The 19,972-nt window shown below is 56.7% G+C and overlaps 1 protein-coding gene across 2 annotated transcripts in view; it reads left to right on the forward strand.

Annotated features, from left to right (window-relative positions):
* The first annotated feature begins 15,740 nt into the window (after positions 1 to 15,740).
* The window catches only part of FAM222A (family with sequence similarity 222 member A), a 51,243-nt gene continuing 47,011 nt past the window's right edge, over positions 15,741 to 19,972 (forward strand). For both annotated transcript variants that reach the window (XM_080649993.1, XM_080649994.1), the window contains exon 1: positions 15,741 to 16,751. The gene's annotated coding sequence lies outside the window, so the exon portion shown is untranslated. The remainder of the gene's footprint in view (positions 16,752 to 19,972) is intronic.

The following is a 19,972-nucleotide window of genomic DNA, read 5'->3' on the forward strand; positions in this document are numbered from 1 at the left end:
TGTCAGTCAATCAACAAACAGTTCCTGATGCCACCCCATGTGCAAGGCTTCTGGCCAAGAAACATAGCCTAGGCATTACAGTGTTCGAATCACAGCACTGCCACTTCCCAGTGGGTGACACCCAGAAAATCACCTCATGTCTGAGACTCAGTTTTCTCGTCCGTATAATGGGGTACATTTTGAGCCTGTCCTAAGGGAGTTATTGGGAGGCCTCAGTGGGCATGGCATGTGGTTAAAGGTCAAACGGGGGTCATTATTACTATTAACCAGACAGCAAAAATCATAATCAATGGTTTCTACAGAGGGCTTCTTTTCTTTGTCTGGCTCCCACTCCCCTTCGGCCTTACATCTGCGGGGGCCCCACTTGGGAATGGGTTTTGGTTTATATTTTCTGTGAAGTCACTGGGACCCTGAGCCATCACCAAAGGAAAGACTGTTTCCAGAGCCAGGGGATGGTGGGGTCGGGGGGAGATGTGAGTGCCAGTCCTGTGTCCGGCGCTTCCCAGCTATGCACCCAGTCTCCCTCTCTGAGCCTCAGTTTCCTCACCTGTAAAATGGGGGCAGTGGGGAGGCTGCAGCGAGGGCAAGAATACCCAGTAATAGGTGCTCAGGAAATGACCGTGGATGCCTTTGGCTCGCCTCACAGTGGAAATTTCCAGAGGGAGAGCTCAGCATTAGTGCAGACGGAGAGGAAGGGAGAGGACTGGCTGGTGACGGGGGTCCCTCAAACCCAGTACACTGAGAGCTGGGGCCTGGGCCCTCCTTTAGATGTGGAGGTCAGGATGTGGGGCAGACTATACCCTGCCCCATCCAAGGCCCCCCTAAGTGCGCACGGCAGCTTCTGGAGGGTGGCGAGTCCATTTCACAGGTGAGGAAACTGTGGCTCAGGGCCGTGAAGGCATCTGCCTGTGGCCACCTGGCCAAGTTGTGTCAAGACCGGAATTCGAACCCAGGCCTGGCTGAGGAGCCTTTCCTGCTGCTCCTGTAGGTACCAGGGTGGGCAGCCCAAAGCTGGTTTCTCCCCGGGGCTCCCCCCACACAGCTCCTGGTACACGGCATTCAAACGTAGCTGCCGCCAGCCCAGCGGCCAGCTTCCCGTTCCCCGCGAAGAGGAATGAGGGGAGAGCAGGAGAGGCAGCGTGCGTGTCGTCCTTAAGCTGTCCGGCTGCCATAACAAAACCCCAGGACTGGGCGGCATGTAATCAACGGAAAGTTACTGATCCCAGTCTGGAGGCTGGACGTGCGAGATCAGGTGCCAGCGTGGGTGGGAGGGCCCGGGAGGGCCCTCTTACGGCTGCAGCCTTCTCACTGTGTCCTCGGGGGCCAGGGAGCTCATGGGCCTCTTTTACAACGACACCAGCCCCATTTATGAGCTCGCTCTCCCAAAGACCCCACCACCATCACCCTGGGTAGCAGGTTTCCAACATGTGTATTTGGGAGGAACAAACATTCCGACCACAGCAGCACGCCAGCGAATTCCATTCATTGATTTCATCACTCACTCATCCAGTGAGCGAGGCGGTCACTGAATGGCTCTTTATTAGCACCTGCCACGGGCCAGGCCCCATGCTGATCACCAAAGCCTCAGTGCACGCCCGATAATCTGGGTCCCTGGCCTGCAGAGCCGACACAGCGGAGGCAGGTGATGCAAGTCCGGGGGTCAGGGTGAGGCTGGGAGTGCAGAGGTGGGTCGGCAAGAGCTTTCGGTGGAGGGGATAACTGAGCTGGGACCCAAACAAGGAGTGCCAGTCGGCCTGGGCCAGGGCCAGGGCCAGGGCCAGGGCCAGGGAGGGTGTTTCTGGCAGAGGGAGCGGCCTGGGGAAAGCGGGAAGACACGGCTGTAGCCACAGAAGAGGCCTCCCCACACACTCTTTTGTCCTATTTCAAGATCAGAATCCTCTGGGGTGGGGGATCAGAATCCTGAGTGGCAGGTGTGTCCAGCATCCTGAGACCCTCACATCCACCATGCCCCCACCCCACCCCATTATTCCCATTATGGCACCTGAGGCAAGGGAGACTCAGAGAAGTTGAGTAACTCCCCCAAGGCCACACAGCACAAGCACTTAGGATCTGATCAGCGTGGTGGAAGTGGGCATTGGGGAGCTGTTTATCAGGGCCCTCCCAGAGCCTCCAGGGTTTACAGCCTGTGCCCTCGGCCGTTACCTCTCCTTGCTGAGTCTCACTTTTGTCATCTGCAAAATGAGACCCGGGAAGCGGCCCCTCACCCCCGCCCCACCTGCTACAGCCACATCTCTCACTGACCTCCTTGGGGAGTTGGCCTGGAAGCAGCAGTCCCTGGGGAAGGCTCAGGCACAAGCCCGTCCCAACTAGGCCAGGGACAATGGGATCCCCCTGTGGGCATGGCCTAATTGGCAGCAGACCCCTGGGAGCTGGGCCAGCTTTGCCATGATCAGTTCACGACCCATGAAACACTCACCTGGATCCCCTCAGAGCTGGTCCCAGGACCCAGCTCCTGCGGCCGGAGGAGGCTGGTCCTTCCGTAGATGCCGTAACTTGATTCCCAAAGCATCAGGTGAGGTCAGTACTTAGGTCCCCGCTGTCCACCGGAGGAGCTGGGTGGCATCCCAGCCCGATTCCCTCGTCTAGAAGAGTGGCGATAATGAGGCCCATTTCGTGGGCGAGGCCCTGCCCTCAGTTTCTTCATCTGTCAAATGTGGATCTGACTTACCAGGTTAGCATAACAATCAACCACCATGCCCGGCCAGTGTGGCTCAGTGGTTGAGCATCAACCTGTGAGCCTGGAGGTCACAGTTGGATTCCCGGTCAGGGCACATGCCTGGGTTGCGGGCTCCATGCCCAGTGGGGCATGCAGGTGTGCACCTCATCATTGATGTTTCTCTCTCCCTCTCCCTTTCTCTCTGAAATCAATAAAAATATATTTTAAAAAATAATCCTATATAATAAAGAGGTAATATGCAAATTGACCCTCATGCTGTAACGCCGTCACAAGATGGCGGCACACACAGTGGAGGCTGGGTTCCTGTAATACAAGATGGCTGTGCCCACAGCAGGGGGGATTCCCAAAACACAATATGGTTGCTCCCACAGCAGAGGCGGGGTTCCTGTAACGAGCGATCAGCAGGGACCTGAGGCTGTGTGGTGCCGGGCCAGGGCGGGGACCTGAGGCTGTGCCCACCCGGCGGGGCTTGACAGGGGACCTCAGGCCGCGCCCCTGGCCCTGGCACTGGGCCGGGAGACCTCAGGCCACACCCCCTGCCCAGAAGGGCTTGACGGGGGACCTCAAGGCACACCCCCACCCCAGCCCGGGCTGGGGGACCTCAGGCTGCACCCCGCACCCAGTGGGGCTTGACGGGGGACCTCAGGTCACACACCCCTCCCAGTGGGGGTTGACGGGGGACCTCAGGCTGCGCCCCCCCACCCCAGTGCCAGGCCAGGGGAACTCAGGCCACGCCCCTACTCTGGTGCTGGGCCAGGGGACCTCAGGCCACACCCCCACCCAGTATCCCCTGCCTGGCGCCAAGCCAGGGGACCTGAGGCTGTGCCCCCCTCCTGGCAGGGCTTGACAGGGGACCTGAGGCTGTATCCCCCGCACGGCGGGGCTTCACAGGGGTGGGGCCAGCTGGGTCTGGGTCTCCCGCAATTTTGAGGTGTGCGCGGGTGGGTGGGGACTTGACTCTGGGTCCCGTGGCGTGCCCCAGACTCTGACAGGAGGAAGATTTTCATATACATTTTACTAATTTCCTTTCATCTCTTACACTTCTATTATAGAGAAAGGGCAAATAGCAATATTAAAATATTTCCTCTAATTAATTCCCTTTTAATGTGCATGAATTTCGTGCACTGGGCCACTAATAATAAAATAAAAATCAATGGAAAAGTATCCTCGAGTGAGGATTAAAGAAATAGAAGTTAGCTTTTATTTCTGTTCCACTCCCTCCAGTATCCCAGGAACCCTTGCCCACCCTCCTGGCCCCTCCTGTATGTTCCAGACAGCGACAGAGGGTCATTCGTGGGATCGTCTGGGGGACAGTGTTGCAAATGCTTGTACTTGATTAAGTTTAGACGGCAAAAGGAACTTCCCAGCCCACGGGGCCGTGAGCAGAAGAGCGTATCTCCCATGGCCCAGGCTGAGAGAGGCCGAGATAAAAACCTATCCCAAGACAGTGACAGGGACAGGCATCCCTTCCAAGTTCTTGCAGCCGGAGGCTTCTAGAAGCAAGGCTGCCGCGGGGCCTGCCAGTGCCATCTCTCTTGTCTGTTTCTTCCTGGGGTGGGGGATGCCAGCCTCTTGTCTGGCACTGGGGGAGGTGAGTGCCTCGTGGACAGGACCCTGGGGTTGGTGAGAACACCGCCTTCCCCACCCCGGGCACGGCCCCTGGAGCAGCTGGCAGCATTTCTGCTGTCTGTGGGCTCGTTTATCATTCTGCGGGGGCACTGCCACTGTGAGGTCCCCGGGGAGAACTCTGCTGTGGCCCCACATGATTGAAATCCAGGCCCCGTGCACACTCAGCCCTGGGAAGTGGCCGCCCAGAACCCGAAATAAATAATACCCACGGCAGGAGGCACAAATCTGCTGCTAATTATGGCATGTCCTGATCCAGTGGGTGCGGAGATTCAGATTTCAGCTCGGAAGATGAGTAGGCCAGGAGGACGATTGTGGGCAGCTCTGCTCGAGCCTCTCTTGTCCTTCCTCCCTATGGGTGCAAAGGGCAGAGCGCTGGCCCCACTGGCTGGGTAGCCCAGGATCAGTCACGCCCACCTCATGGCCTCCGGTTCCCCATCCATCAAACGGGGTATCTGATCACCCCTCAGCCACGCTCACAGTGCTGGGGTGAGAATCTGAAAGGACATTTGGGGTAACTGGGTTCTGGTTGTGAAGAGTGAAGAACAGAGAGTTTGGGGCGAGGCAGTCTTGGGTTGGAATCCAGCTCTGGGACCTCGGGTCCCCGTCTGTGTTTTGGGTGAATGTGAAGAGCAACGAGCGCTACGAGCCCCGCTAGCACATGGCACAGAGGTCGCCGCCATGAGGACCATCACCCCCGGGTACCTGGGCCCTGGCAGTCGTTGCCCTTCAATGTGGGGGACCTGGGAAGGCCAGCCCTGGGCAGGTCCACACTCCACCCCGCGTGGAGGCCTGCCTGTCCTCACAGATGCCACCTACTCATTTCCAGGAGGCACAGCCCTAATAGAAACGGGCCCAGGGGAGAGGAGGACGGAGCATCATCCTGGAAAAGTTTAAATCAGTGAACTCCCTGCCAGAAAACCGGCTGGGAAATGTAATGGCAAAATAATGCCTTTTCTCCTCAGGATTAAACCACATAGACCGGGGCCCAGGGAGGAAGCCCCTGACTGCCTGCATGGCCTTTAGGAAGTCCTGTTTCCTTTCCTGAGCCTGAGTTTCCCCATCTGTACAAGGGGAAGGAAGGCTTAGGCCAGTATCAAGAATGCCTAATAGATGACATGTGTCCTGTAACTCTCAACTCCCTTGCCCATGCAGGCATTGCTAATCGATAGCAGCGCTGTAATCATTGAGCCCAGAGGGGATAGCAAAGCCAATCAAAGCCAGAGCTCTGGGCATTCCCTCCAGATAGGCTGGGTTTGAATGGCCTTCCAGTCCTCCTCCAGCACAACGTCAGTATTCCCCAGCTGTGTTGTTACTACTCCGATAGGCTCAGAGTTCATCATGCACTTACAGCAAAGGTTTACATTCACTTGGTGTCTGCTGTGGGCCAGGAACTGTTCATTAAAACCTCAGGCCCACCCTAACCGGTTTGGTTCAGGGGATAGAGCATCAGCCTGTAGACCGAAGGGTCCCAGGTTTGATTCTGGTCAGGGGCATGTGCGTTGGTTGCGGGCGCATCCCCAGTGGGGAGATGTTTCTCTCCCATCGATGTTTCTGGCTCTCTGTCCCTCTCTCTTCCTCTGTGTGGAAGGTCAATAAAATATATTTTTTAAAAAACACAAACAAAAAAAAAAACCTCAGGCCCACCCTCGCTGGTCTGGCTACTTGGATAGAGCGTCGGCCTGAGGGACTGAAGGGTCCCGGGTTCAGTTCCGATCAAGGGCACATGCCCAGGTTGTGGGCTCCATCCCCAGTAGGGGGCATGCAGAAGGCAGCCGGTTAATGATTCTCTCTCATCATTGATGTTTCTATCTCTCTCTCCCCCTCCCTTCCTCTCTGAAATCAATAAAAATATATTACCAAATAAATAAGTAAATAAATTTAAAAAACAACAAAAACCCTCAGGCCCTACCCGGGTAGGTCAGTTGCAGCGTCAGCCGGATACACCAAGGTTGTGGGCTCCATCCCCAGTCAGGGCACATAGAGGAATCAGCCCATGAATGCATAAATAGGTGAAACAAACAAATCAATGTTTCTCTCTCTCTTCCCCTTCCTCTCTCTCTAAAAAAATAAATTTAAAAAAAAACATAACCACCAGATATAGTAGTTACTGCTGCTGCTACTACTATTATTATTATTATTATTATTATTATTATTATTTTGCAGAGGAGAAGACCAAAATCCAGAGAGGGGAAGTGGTTTGGCCCAAGGTCACGCAGCTGTAAGTGGGATCAAGATTTGAACTGGTGCCCCGTCTTACCTGAACCCAGCAGTCCAGATGGGGCAACATGACCCTTCTCTTCTCTTCTAATTGGACGTCCGGGGGAGAGAGCTCCGGTCTCTCCACACCAAGCTCGGGCCACGTGCCTCACCCACACTCTCCGTCTGGGTCTGCAGTTATGCTCGTTTTCCAGACGGGAACCTGAAGCCCAGCGGCGACGGGACCCGCCCAAGGCCACAGGGCTGGTTGTTGACTAGGCAGAGTGGGTGGCGCTGCCCATTCCCCACCTCCCCTCTCATGCCCATTATTCTGAAATCCCCAGTGCCCAGCCAGGGCCTGGCACATTGGGGTCGTGGGATGGATGAGCAGAGGAATGAATGAGCCAGCTAGTACTACACGAGTGCACGTGGGTACTCCTCCACCCCTTCTGTCACCAGCCCTCTGACCCTAAACTAACTCCCTGCCCCAGCTGGGTGACCTCTCACCTCTGATCACAGCCCCAGATGACCCCGAAGGCTTCTGGTCAGGGCCCAAATCCATCACTGCCGAGTGATCTGTCCCAGCCCTGCCGCTCTCCATCCATCTTCCCACCACCGCTAGAGAGAAGGTGTGTTGTGGTGGAGGAGGCCCCACTCCAGGAAACTCTTGGCCCCACTGAAGTCCTCTGCAGTGTCCGCCCCATCACCCCCAAATGGTCATTCCCTACCTGCAGAGCCCTTTGGTCAAATACCTTGGAATCCAACCTACAAGACAGCCAAAGGCAGAGGGCTCTGGCTGGAGGGTGCCCGGCCCACCCTCCTGGCCTCCCGGCAGCCCCCAGGGTGAGACCCCCGGAGAAGCTTTAGAAAACCACAGAGACGAGCCCTTCCCTGGGCCAGGAGCCCGGGCTGGGACCCTGCCAGCCACTGCTCGCTCTGGGATCTGGAGCAAGTCCCTCCCCTCTCTGAACCTCGGTTCCCATCTGCCACATGAGAGAACTGAGCTCGGTGGTTTTCTAACCCTTAGGGCTGGACAAGTGGAAACCTTTTTTCAAATTAAATCACACGCTGAACGCCAGTGTGAAGAAGAGGTGAAATTGAACGTTGAAGTTGGTGAGGTGGGGTGGAGTGTGGACCCCAGAGCCCTCTTTTTCAGCGCCCCCTGTCCACCCGCCCCACAGCTAGTGGCCCCTGACACATCCTAAAACCCCGAGGTTCCTAGACATTTTTTGAAAATACATGAATGGACATTTTTTAAACTTATTTTCTTATGAAACATTTCAAATATACAACAAAGTTGAAAGGCATTTACAGTGAACATCCAAATTTCCACTACAAGGCTTCTACTCTTAACATTTTTTTCTTTTTCTATTTTTTGTTTTAATCCTCACCTGAGGATATTTTTCCATTGATTTTCAGAGAGAGTGGAAGATAGAGGGAAAGACAGAGAGAAATGTCGATGTGAGAGAAACACATCGATTGGTTGCCTCCTGCATGCACCCCAACCAGGGCCTCAGCCAGGGAGGAGCTTGCAAATGAGGTACGTGCCCTTGACCGGAATCGAACCCGGAGCCCTTTAATCCACAGGCTGAAGCTCTATCCACTGAGCCAAACTGGCCAAGGCTCTCTCTACTCTTAATATTTTACTGTATTAACTTGCTTTATCAAATAAGGGCAGCCTCTCAGTTCTGCAGAATTTCATGACTCAGAGCGGGCCGTGTGGGGGGCTGAGTCCATTGCAGGAAGCCCTGTGAATTTGTGATGGCGGCGTCAGCTGCTGTAACAAATAGACCCTGGCGTTTTAGTGGCGTAACTCAACAGAAGTTCATTGCTCACCTAAGCCTATGTTGTTGGTCAACAGGTGGGCGACAGTGGATAGGGACCCGGGCTCCATCCGTCCTTGGCCTTGCTCTGATCTAGAAGGGCCAACTGGTCTGCCTTGGGGCCGAAGAGACCACTCAGAGAAGAGGCACATCCACTTCTTACATCACGCTTGCTCGCATTTCATTAGCAAAAGCTACCCCTACAGCCATGCCTGGAAATACAGTCCCTGGCTGCACACCGAGCTGGCTGCACTTCCTGGCACCCATTCCATCCCATGGCAGGGGGTATGCGTTTCAGTGGTGGCTGCTGTCTCTGCCATACCAAGCTGGCCAGAGCCTCTGTGACCACCCTAAATTACCCTAGCACCCCCTTCTCTCCAGGCTGCCCCGTGCCAGAGCAGAGGGGCCTAGCCAGCTCTCCAGAGGAGTTTAACGCCACTCAATAAACATGTATTAAGCTCTTATTGTATGCCGGGCTCTATGCCAAGACTTGATCATGCAAAGATGAATGACACAAGGCCCCTATTGTGAAGGACCTTCCACCAAATGGGATAGGCAGCTCTCCCGTCTTGAATCCTCCTTTTCTGAGAAAAGCCCATGAGATTTTTCCATTTTTTGAGGACGGGTGGGTCTGACGCTGGAATACTGGAGGAAGGGTCTGATCTGATAAATCTTTCTAGGCACCTTCGGTGTGCCCAGACAGTCATGTGGTTGATTGAGCTTATTTCATTCTCCCTTCACTCTTGCAAAGGCCCTTTCCCCATTTTACATAAGGGAATGAATGCCAAGGCTCAGAGTGGTGCAGTGACTTGCCTAAGGTCACACAGCAGTGGTGGAGCTGGGATTTGAACCCAGATTATCACTTCCTAGTTGCCTGCCCTTTTCTGTCCCATGAGGGCATCTGTTGGAATCTATGGAAGAAGAGAGACACAGGCCCTCCGCTGGGAGCTTCACACTTGTCCCTCATTGCTTCCTCCCGCACCCATGATGTTGGTGCTATTATCCTTGCCACTTTAGAAAACAGGAAGCCGAGTCTCAGAGAGGTGAAGTGACTTACCCAGGGTTGCACAGCCCATTTGGTGTCCTATCCTGGCACATCTGCATAGCGTGGGTGGTTTTTATGGCTAAACATAGAGGCAGTGGGATTGCTCCTCATCACAAGAACGGCTTACGAGGCCAAGGGCTGCTTCCTCCCCCAACAGCGGCACAAACATATTTTAAGCAGTGCAATGGTGTCTCTGAGCAATAATGGTTCACAAAGCGGCTGCAGACAGCCGAGCAGGTCCCCGCCCACCCCCTGCTGGATCCAGCCAGAGGGGGCTCTGGGGCAAGGGCAGAGGACCTTCCTGGAGCTCTCTGAAGCTGAGCCAAGGGTGGGGTGGCAGGAGGGAGCCCAGGGCGACTGGGCAGGAAGCAGGGATCTGGCCTATCGATGGCGAAGGGCCCAATCAATGCTATCTCCCCAGGCCATGCCTGGCCAGACATTGATTTCTGCCGTTGCTGTTAACTCCCTGTTTATGTAACGCCTGAACTTTGCACAACTGAACCGTTTCATGTGCAGAAGAGGGCCTGTTGCCATGAAAACCGGGCGGCACATGACAGCGGGATGCAGCGGGATCTCTGTGTTACTGGCCTGCGCTGAGTGTGTTTTAACCTTGATAAGTCAATAACTTTTTGTACAAAAGGAGATCTGCCAGGCGTGCTCCAGAGGGCCTGCTGGCCTTCCCAGGCCAGAGGGGAGGCAGGGCGGGCTGGGTTAATCCCCTGGAAACCTCCCTGCCACTCAGAGCTGCGGAGGACCAGGCCCCGCTGGCCAGGAGGCAGAGGCGGCCTCTGGGGGCCGTGGGAACCACCCCCACCTCCAATCACTGGGAACCACCCCCACCTCCAATCACTGCTTCCTGTTGGTTAAGGCTGACAGCTAAGTCAGAACTTTCTGTGGCAAAGAGACCCCAACAGGGTTCAGATCGTAGGCACACGCTCCCACTCCTCAGGAGCTCTGTGCCACCTTGGACAAGGCCGTGATCCCAGCACAGGGTCCCTCTAGCTCCCTCATGGGCTGAGGCAGGCTTGCAGGGCCTGCGTGAGAAGCGCCGGGGTGTGGCCTGGCCCGTGGTGGGGCCTCACTGGATGGATGTTGTTCTTGTCCTGGTTGCTGTATTTTACAGGAATAACCATTGATTCTATTTGTAGAGCCCATTAGGCCTTGGGAAATGTTATATTGTTTTCTCATCATAGCCCTTGAGATAGGCAGGCATAGGGTGGGTAGTCCCAACTTTCAGATGAGGAAACTGGTGCCAGGGACGTTGGCTGACTCGTCTGGAGGTCACATGCCAAGGTGATGGCCCTGACGGAAGGAACGGCGCCCTCTGACTTCAGCCGGGTCCTCTTCCTGACCCCGTCATAGGAAGAGCCCCGTGTTGTTCGTCCCCCAGCAGCCAACCCTGTGGCAGACGTCACGCCTGACAACAGCGCAGACCTCTGTCCCTTCTGAGGGCAGGGGCGGCCTCAGAATCCTCCTCCACACAGCTGGTGTTTGGGATGAGGTTCGTGTGAAACTGTGCACCCCCAAAGGGCTCTGGGGTCAAGTCCCAGCTCTGCCACAAACGTGCTACATGAATTTGGACAAGTGCATTCCCCTCTCTGGACCTCCAATCCCCAGTGGTGAAACAAGGGGGGCATTTAATGGTTCCCAGATTCTCAGAGGGCTCTCCCAGGTGGAAGGAACCCCACCACTTCCTGATTCTCCCAACAACCAAGGCCCCTTGAACTCTTCCCAACTCTATTAACAAGATTGACACAGAACCTGCTCTATGTCAGTGGCGATGCCAGTGCGGGGACACACAGCAGTGAAGACGATGCCAAAGCCCCTTCCTCCCGGGGCTGACAGTTTAGGCAGGGAGGCGGAAGTAAACGCCAAGCCCAGTGCTCGAGGATTGCCGACAGCAATACATTCTGAGAAGGGAAAAGCAAAAGATGGTGCTCCACGGAGGGTAACTTCAGGGGGGCAGTCAGAGAGGCTTCTCTGAGGAGGTGACGTTGGACCTGAGACCTACAGTGCGATACTGAGCAGCCGTGCGAAGAGCAGAGGAAGGATGCTGGGCAGAGAGGACCGCTGTGCAAAGATCTCGAGGTTGGAAACGGTTTGGCACCTCAGGCAACCAAAGGCCAAAGTGGCCAGAGGTGTGTGAGGGTGGAGTGGGGCCCGGGAGCCGGGCAGGGGCCAGTCCCTGGGACTACCTCAGCCTCCCCCCCCGCCCTCCGTTTTGGCCTCCTTGCCCCATTCCCCTAGGCCTGCCCCAGAGAGAGGCTGCAGGTACTGGGGGGCAGGGCTGGGTGAATAACAAGGTTACACGTGCTGCTTCCTTTCCCTTTTCTCCAGGAGGAACATAAAGAGCTCTTTCTTTTCTGCTTATTAATAGCTCTGATTAAATTATCTCTGAAAAATCTACGTGGTGTGCACCAATGGGGGCTCGGCTCCCTTCAGGCTCTGGCCTAGATTACAGCAAGGAGGGCAGGTGAGGAGGCACTTGGGGGCTGGGAGGGAGGCTGGGGCAGGACTGCTCCGCCACTGAATAAAGGCTCGGTGTCTGCCTCCCTCCCCAGCTCCAGCTTAGCCCCTGACCCACCTCCGTGTAGGGGACAGTCACAGCTCCCTCACCGGGATGCCAGGCCTTTGCAGTGGCAGTTTCTCTGCCAAGAGCGCTCTTCTCTCCCTCTCCCCTCAGTCACCTCCTCATGTTTCACGGGGCAGCTGATCAGCCTTTCACCATCACCAGCCCACCTGCTGGGTCAGGGGCTGTCTCCTTCCCCGCTACCCTGGATGATAACTGCTAGTTGCCTTCTCTGTCCCCCATGAAGCCAGAGCCTGTGTCTGGGTCACTGTTGAATCCCCAGTGACCGGCACAGGACAGGCCCTTAGGAAATGATGAATGAATGAATGAATGAATGAATGAATGAATGAGCAGAATTAAAGGAGGAATGATCAGGCCTCGGGGAGTGAGGGCATGACTAATCTTACATATGTGGGAGCAAAGTTCCAGGCTTCAGGCTCCGTGAGCAGTGCCTACGTGGCATTTAACCTTGTTTCACAGATGAGGGAAACTGAGGCATAGAGATGAGGCACATGCTAGTAACCTAAAGAGTCGGGATTCATTTCAGTACATCTGATTCTCCCCCTCTCCCTGCTCTTCCTACCTACAGGAAAACAAAACAAAACTAAGTGAATGGGCACATTCATTCATTGATTCAGAGATTAATTCAACAAATCTTTATTTAGCACTGACTGCATGCCAGCCTGTGCTAGGGAAAAAAACAGTTTGAATGCAGCCCCTTCCCTCGCAGAGACCCAGGTTTGGTGGGGAAGACTGGCAAATAGGTGGCCCTTATAACAGACTGGGTACATCTTTAAAGGGGGAAGCACTCCGACCTGGAGGGTAGCAGTCAGGGAAGGCTTCCCAGAGGAGGTGGCACCCTAGCTGAAATCTGAAGGCGGAGCAAGAATCAACTACCTGGAGGGAGGGTATTCTAGGTGGAGAGGGACAGCATGAGCTTGGAAGTCCAAGAGACACGTGGGAGGATGTGCAGGTGTGTAGCAAGGCTGATATGTGGGGAGCATACAAGGGCAGTGAGGAAAGAGGTGCCATCTGTCCCCTTGTCCCCTCAGGGCCTCTTGGACCCTTGGCCGGAGCCAGCGTTCAGGGGCTTGACTGCCTGGTGGTTCTGTGGACCATGGCAAATCCATCTTGACTGTCTCCAGTCACATAATGCAGAGTTACTGGACACAACTAAGCAAGGAGAGGCTGGATCAAGGCTGGAAGTTGCGGGGGCGAGGGGGGGGCATGAGGGCCAGATCTCAGGGAAGTGAGCATGTTGGCGGTGGTATGGGTGGTAGGCACTGTGAGTGTGGGACATAGTGAAGGTCCAAGACTGAGCATCTATTGGGGGGCGGGGGGGCGGCGTTCATTGCCTGGAGGGGTGTGAGAGACACCTATAAGACACCCCTCCACCTACCCAGCTACCTTTGAGCCTGCTGTTGCCTGAAATCCCACCATTATCACATCCTGGAATCACAGGCTTCAGAGATGGCAGGGCCTTTGAGATCTCCTAAACCCCTGCTGTAAACTGTAATCACTGGGGCCTTTGGAAACTGCTGGGGCGCGGAGGGGGTGCCAGCTCCAGAGTCTGATCGGTAGGTTAAGTTGTGAGCCTCATTCTCCATTTTCCAGCAGAGGAAACTGAGGTCCAGAGAGGAGAAGAAACTTGCCCTTAAGGTCACAGCCAGTCAATTAGTGGCTGGCACTTCGTGCAATAAATCAAGGTCAGGGGGGCTGGTGTCTGGGATCCGGTTCTGTCATTGTGTGACCTTGTACTAGTCACATGGCTTTCCTGGGCTCTAAGATGTGGGTAATAATCAAATAGACGTCACAGGGTTGCTGTGAGGGTGAAAGGAGATAGAAAATGTGATATAAATAGCAATGAGCACTGCCTGGCCCATAGTTGATGTCAAGTCATGGTTACCACAATGGAAAAAATCCCAAATGCCGGAAAGGCTGTGGTGTGGCCCGCTGCCTGCTTCTCTCCTTCCTGCCCTCTTTCTTCCCAGGGTTTTTGTTGTCATGGTCCCTCGCCCTGCACCTGGCTTGGGTGCGCCATGCATTCTCCCCACCTGTCCACACCCCAGTCCACCCAGAACGTTGCCCAGGCAACAGGCCCCAACGTCACTGCCAGTTCAGGCGGCAGGGCCCCATCGTGGAAGCAGCTGGCCCCATATCACGTTCCCAGGTAAATCGCCACCCCCACCCCAACTCCCAGGGGGTGGGGTGGGTGGGGCTTCGTAGAGAGCTAAAGAGGAGAAGGCAGCCAGCATGTGAGCCGCTGGGAACTGAGTGGTGGCGGCTGCTCAGCAGCCTGAAACAGGGCCAGCTCCTGTCCTAGATAAGGCAGTAGGTGGCCTACTTGGGCGGGGCCTGAGCTCCCCGGCAGGCGCCTCTCCCAGGTTCTGGGCAGGGGTGGTTGGGCTCCTGAAGTAGGCCAGGGCCGACTATAATCAGCTCATCCCGCACGGTACATTCCGCAGGGCCTCCCAAGCCCTGGCGTCTTGATAACCACAGCTGGCATTTATTAAGCACTTATTGTGTTCCGAGTCCTTTCCGCCCAGTAACTCACTTTGCCCTCATAACAACCCTGTAAAGTAGGAATTAGGATATAGCGACAAGAGACTGAGGCACGGAGCCATGAAAACAAATGTTAAAGGCCAACAGCTAGCAAAGGCAGGGCTGCAGCTCACCCAGGTTCTGTGGGATTCGAGGGGCTCACATGGACATAGTCTGAGGGCGGTGGGAGAGCTCTGGCTCCTGCTTTACATCTCCGTAGGGATCCTGAGGTCTTTCCTGGAAAGCTGGCTCCCCAACCTGCTGGGGGATGGACACATGGCAACTGAGACTCACTTTTGCCAGCTGTGAAATGGGACTGTTAACTGCCATTCATGGGCTCTCAGATAGAACGAACGAGAACCTATGACGCTGCTTAGAAAGTAAAAAGCAAGGTTCCGTATAGTTTGATGGATTCACAATTTGGAACCCAGGTAGTACTGTGCCTCGTTTTCCCCATCTGTTAAGTGGGGCAGTGCCTACCTACCCTGGATGTGGTGAGGATTCCAGGAGATAGCGTTTAGAAAGAGCTCACTATGGCGCCTGGTTATATAGTCAGAGATCTCAAATGTGCTACCAAAACTCCATCACTAACGAAATGTGCCTCGTGGCAAAGCACTCCAGACAAAATGTCCCGTCACATCTCTTACCTCAATTTCCTCTATACGTGGGGAGTATAATAATAATAACCTATCATATCCGTTTTCTTATTGGTGAAATGGGGGTGATAACAATACTTAACTCACAGGGTTGTGTGTGAAGATTAGGTAAAGTACTTTGTTACATGTGTTAAGCTTCTTTTATTGTTTTCATTATTTTTAACAGATAGCTACCAAATGTGTGCTCCATAATGATACTGGTTTTTCCGCCCTCCCCCTCCACCCTCTCCCCTGTTCCCGACAAAGGGACTACAAGTACCAACATGCCCTGCACCCCCAGTTGGGGCCCCTCCGCTCGATGCCTGCGCGCTGCATACTGGGAGTTGCAGTCCTTTCTAGGTTGGCCCCGCCTCGCCCCAACTTTGGGGAGGAGGTTGGAGAGCCACCCTGCCGGCCTTTGAATTTTGCCGCGAAAAGCGCGCGTGGCGGCCCCTCGGCCACGCCCCCCGCAGGACGCGGAGCCGCGTCACCCTGGTAACCGCCTCTCGGCTGTCCCTGATTGGGCCTGACCGCGGAGGGCGGGCGGGGAGCGAGACGCCGCGGCTGCTGCGGGCGCTCGCGCCTGTCAGTCGGGCCAGAGCAGAGCAGCGGGCCGGGCAGCCAGGCCGGCAGCTCCGCGAAGAGGCTGCGCTCACCAGCCGGGGAAGGCGAAGAGCCGGGCCCGCCGCCTGCGGGGCCCAAACGCACGGTCCTCGGACCTGAAGCGGGGCGAGACGCCGGCGCGCGCCAGGCGGCGCGAGGCTGAGGTCCCGGGAGCCCCGGTGCGCCGCCCCGGGCCACGGGCGCGTGAGAGCCTGGTGCGCGCCGCCCCAGCTGCACCTCGCGAGCTCTCAGTCTCGGTGCGCCGTCCTCTCGTACTCCCTGCTCCACCCGGACCAGTTATTTCTAGTCGCCGAGGCCCCCTGGGCTGCATCCGAGCCTCCGCCGCCCGCTGCCGCCGCCTCGGCTGCCGCTGCTCTCCGGCTTCCCCTCCCCCCACACCGGGTCTCGGAGCAGGAGGAGGAGGGGCCGGTTCCTTCTCGCCGCCGCTCTTTGCAACCTGCGGAGGCTGGTGCATGCCCGGCGAGGCGCCCGGACCGCTGCAGGTGCGTGCAACCCCGAAGGAGAAGACTCCCCCAGCCCCGGGCGAATCTGGGGGCTACGAGCCGCGGGCGGGCGGTCGAGCAAGAGGAAGCAACAAAGACAGGCTGCAGCTGGGGCCGGCGAGGGGGCCGCGGCCGCCGGGCTCCAGGCGCGGGCTGAGAGGGCGCCCCGGGGAGCGGCGCGGGCTGAGCTACCGCCCTGAGCGGGACCCGGAGGGGAGGCGCAGCGCCCCCCGCGGGACGCGGTGAGCACCAGCCCCGGCCAAGATGCGCCGCTTGAGCGCCCGCGCGCCCCGGGTCCCGGGCGGGCGCGACCCCCGCTGAGTGGAGACACCCTCCACCTCCGACTTCGGAAGGCGCGGGCCAGCGCGTGTTTCGGCCTCACTGACAGCATCCCTTTCCACCCGGAGAGAGGTATCGCCCCCACGGGGGCTCTCTCGGGCCGTTTCTGTCACCTCTGCATGGCTGTCACCCCGCAAGCGGAGAGTCGCCGCTGAGACCTGGCTGATCCGGTGAGTTCCGCGAGGCGGGTTTGCGGGTTGGACTGGGGGCAGCCCGTGTTGGAAATAAAGGGACCCGGACTGTTGGGGATCCTGAAGCAGCGGTGCCTCTTGCCTCCCCTTTCCTTCCCACACACAACTTGTCTGGACTCGCCAGCCGGCCTGAGTGGAGGTTGGGGACCCGTTAGGCGGACTCTGCTGGGCCCTGGGCCGGGTGTACGTACGCCAGAGGTCACCCCGTCCCTAAAGCCAACAGACAAAAGTAGCAGGGGTAGCGCTGCCTTCCGAAAATTCCCAGGGAACTCTCGCGCCTTGGAGTGTTTGAGGAGGGGGGCACCAGGAGGGGACAGCTTGGGGTTCTCCCAAGAACCTCTGAGATCTTCAGGGGCATCCGCTCAGAAGGGTATGTGGAGTCTCCGTTACATGCTGGTGGCTGTTTTTGCTCTGAGTGTAGACTGTAACAGGGTCCCCTTACGGCCCGTATTCCTACAAAAACTCACAGGTACACGGTGCCCAGTGCATCGTGGTGTGACATCACTACCAGGCCCCTGACCTCACTGGGGTTGCGGTGGCCACATGACTTGGCTTGACCCAAGGCCGGAGGGGGCGGGGTCGTGGTAACCAGGGGCCAGGCTGGATGCCTTTGGCAGTGGAGGGTGAAGGCAGACTCCCCACCCTAACTGCAGTCCTCTGACCTAAATCGCGGTGCCCTGGTGAGGAGGGGGAGGGAGGCAGCACCAGCTGTCTCAGATGATGCTCCTCCCCCCAAGGACAGGTGTTCGGCTTCCGTCACATAGCCTGGCAGAGCCTGGGGGCTCAGGACTCCCAAACAGCAACTTTCTGCTTTCAAAAAAGATGTTCCAGAGACCACCCCCTGAACCACACACCCAGCAGCAGGCTGAAGTTCCCGGGTCCCCAGAGGGCTGTGGGCCTCTGCCTTGCCAAAGGCTGCTTCTGGTCAGGAAGACGTAGGTGCCTCATCCCCAGCCAGGGAAGGTGCAGATGAGCTGCTGCTTGCTGCTCCTCAAGGCCAGGGGGTCCCCTGCTGTTCACTGCCAAGCTGAGGGGCCTTGGCCCGCTTAAGCTCCCGCCTGCCCCACTCCTTTGGTGTTCGATGCTTTTAACAAGCTCCATGTGGTGCTCATTAAATGAATGGAGGGCAAATGAGGCCCATCAGTGCCCAGGTCTGAGTAAGCGTGTCTCTGCCCAGGGGCCAGCTACGATGGGGGTCAGGCACCAGCCCTCCCCTCCAGCACCCCCAGCACAGGCCCTACTCCTGTGAAGGCACAGAGAGCCCCCAGGCAGCATCCTGCTGCTGCCTCTTTGATTCCTCTTCTCAGTCCCTTTCTGCAGTCGCTGCCAGTGTCGGATGTGGGTGAAGCTGCTGTGATCACATTTCTAGGAAAAGGTTAGAGAACTGTCATTGCTTCAGTGCGTGGGGTGGGGTGAGAGCAGAGGGGAGTGTATGTGAGGTCATTACCAGAAGCCAGGCCCGTCTCTATGCAGCAAGCATTTATTTCTGTTCTACCCGGCGCTCTAGCTAGATGAACAGGTCAATAAATATCAGTGGAGCTGCTTTTGGGGCTTTGCGGAGAGATGATTTTCCAGCTGCAATGGTGAGTTAAACACAGGCTCCAAGGACAGCGGAGCAGTAGCAGATGGGGGAGAAGTGGGAGAGGTGGGCAGAAGGGCTGTTTGCGCTGCCTCTCGAAGCTTCCCAGTTTAGAAACAAACTCGGAGTGCGCCAGAGTGCCACAAACACAGGCAGTTGGAGGTCCTCCACGGAGTGTTTACACTTCCTCAGCCAAGGCTGAGGGGAAGGCTGTCAGAATTGGGCGATTCCTTCTGTTCGCTTCCCTGGGCTTGGCAATAGCACCAGGCGACACGCAGGAGGGAGTGCCAGCTGACCCAGCATCTTCCCCTGTGCCAGGCATTTTATAGGACCGCAGTGACTCCTTGCAGTGACTCATGTGCTGTGGTCCATTATGCAGATGAGGAAACCGAGCCTCAGAGAGAGGAAGTGATGAGCTACAGGTGCTCAGCCAGACAACCTCAGAGGTTCAGTTCTCGATTGTGCTGACTTAAGAGTTCCCAGGTCTTCTCACCCTCTTCCATGGGTGGCGGGGAGGCCTCCCCACCTGTTGGACAGGGTCCCTACAAGACTCAGGGATTACTGGCTATAGAGGAAGTCTGGCCTCTCCCGGTATCTTGCCACACTGAAGCCCAGGTTGGGATCCTGCTTCCCCTTTACCCATAGGACAGATTGAGCAGAGTAGCTACTCCTGCCCTGGCCTTGTGGGCAGCCTGCTCCCCTCACCCCGGCACCACTTTTTCCGGCACTGGAGGGAGGAAGGTATGGCATGAACCCTGCCTGCCAGGCAGGGATGAGAAAGCTGGTTGTCCGCCCCGCGGGCTTCCCTGGGTGGGGTGAGAGGCTGCCCCAGCCACCCCAGAGACCCTCTGGGAGGCACCCAGCTGATGGGAAGGCAAGGATATAGATGGGGCAAGAGCATCTTTGGTCGCTATGGCTTCCTGACCCAGCCTGAGGGTGGGGAAGGGCCCTGTAGGAGGGGAGTCATGTGACTCTCAGAAAGGACAAATAGGGGTCCGCCAGGCAGAGGAGTGGAAAAAGTGTTCTGGACAGTGGGTGTGGCCATGTAGCCAGCCTGTGATTACGGGAGGGGGGGGGTGCTGACTGAGGTTGAGGGGTGGCCCTGGGGTGTCTGTACTGGATGCTTAGCTGGTGGAGAGGTTTAACAGGGGAGAGGATCCAGTTAGGGGTCCCTTGTCAGACATCCTTCCTCCGGTCAGGTGGGGAGGGCCTTCTCTGCTCTCTGGGCAGTCCTCTTTCTCAAGGTTAACTGTCCGCCCTCCACCCTCAGTAATCCTTATCACTTACCTAATCCCATGTAAGCTTACCCGTCCCCCATCCCTTCTGAGCCATTAAGTGAAGGTTTAGCACAGATGGTGGCATACAGTAAGCACTCCATAAATGCACATTCTCCAAATGTGGCCACTGTTTGCCTCAGCCTCAGAATGGGGCCTTTGAAAGGCTTTCCCAGTCCCACTTGGTGCCAAGGATCAAAGACCGCATGGCAGATCTGGGACTCCCACCCTTCCAGTTGCCACTGCTGGGTCTCCTACCCACCTACCCGGGCACCCCACATATGTGGCTCCCCATCTGAGCTGCTGGGGCCTGGCCAGGGGGCCCCTCCCAATCTCCCTCCTGCCCC

The sequence above is a fragment of the Plecotus auritus genome (assembly GCF_963455305.1).
Source record: "Plecotus auritus genome assembly, chromosome: 13".
NCBI classification, from domain to species: domain Eukaryota; kingdom Metazoa; phylum Chordata; class Mammalia; order Chiroptera; family Vespertilionidae; genus Plecotus; species Plecotus auritus.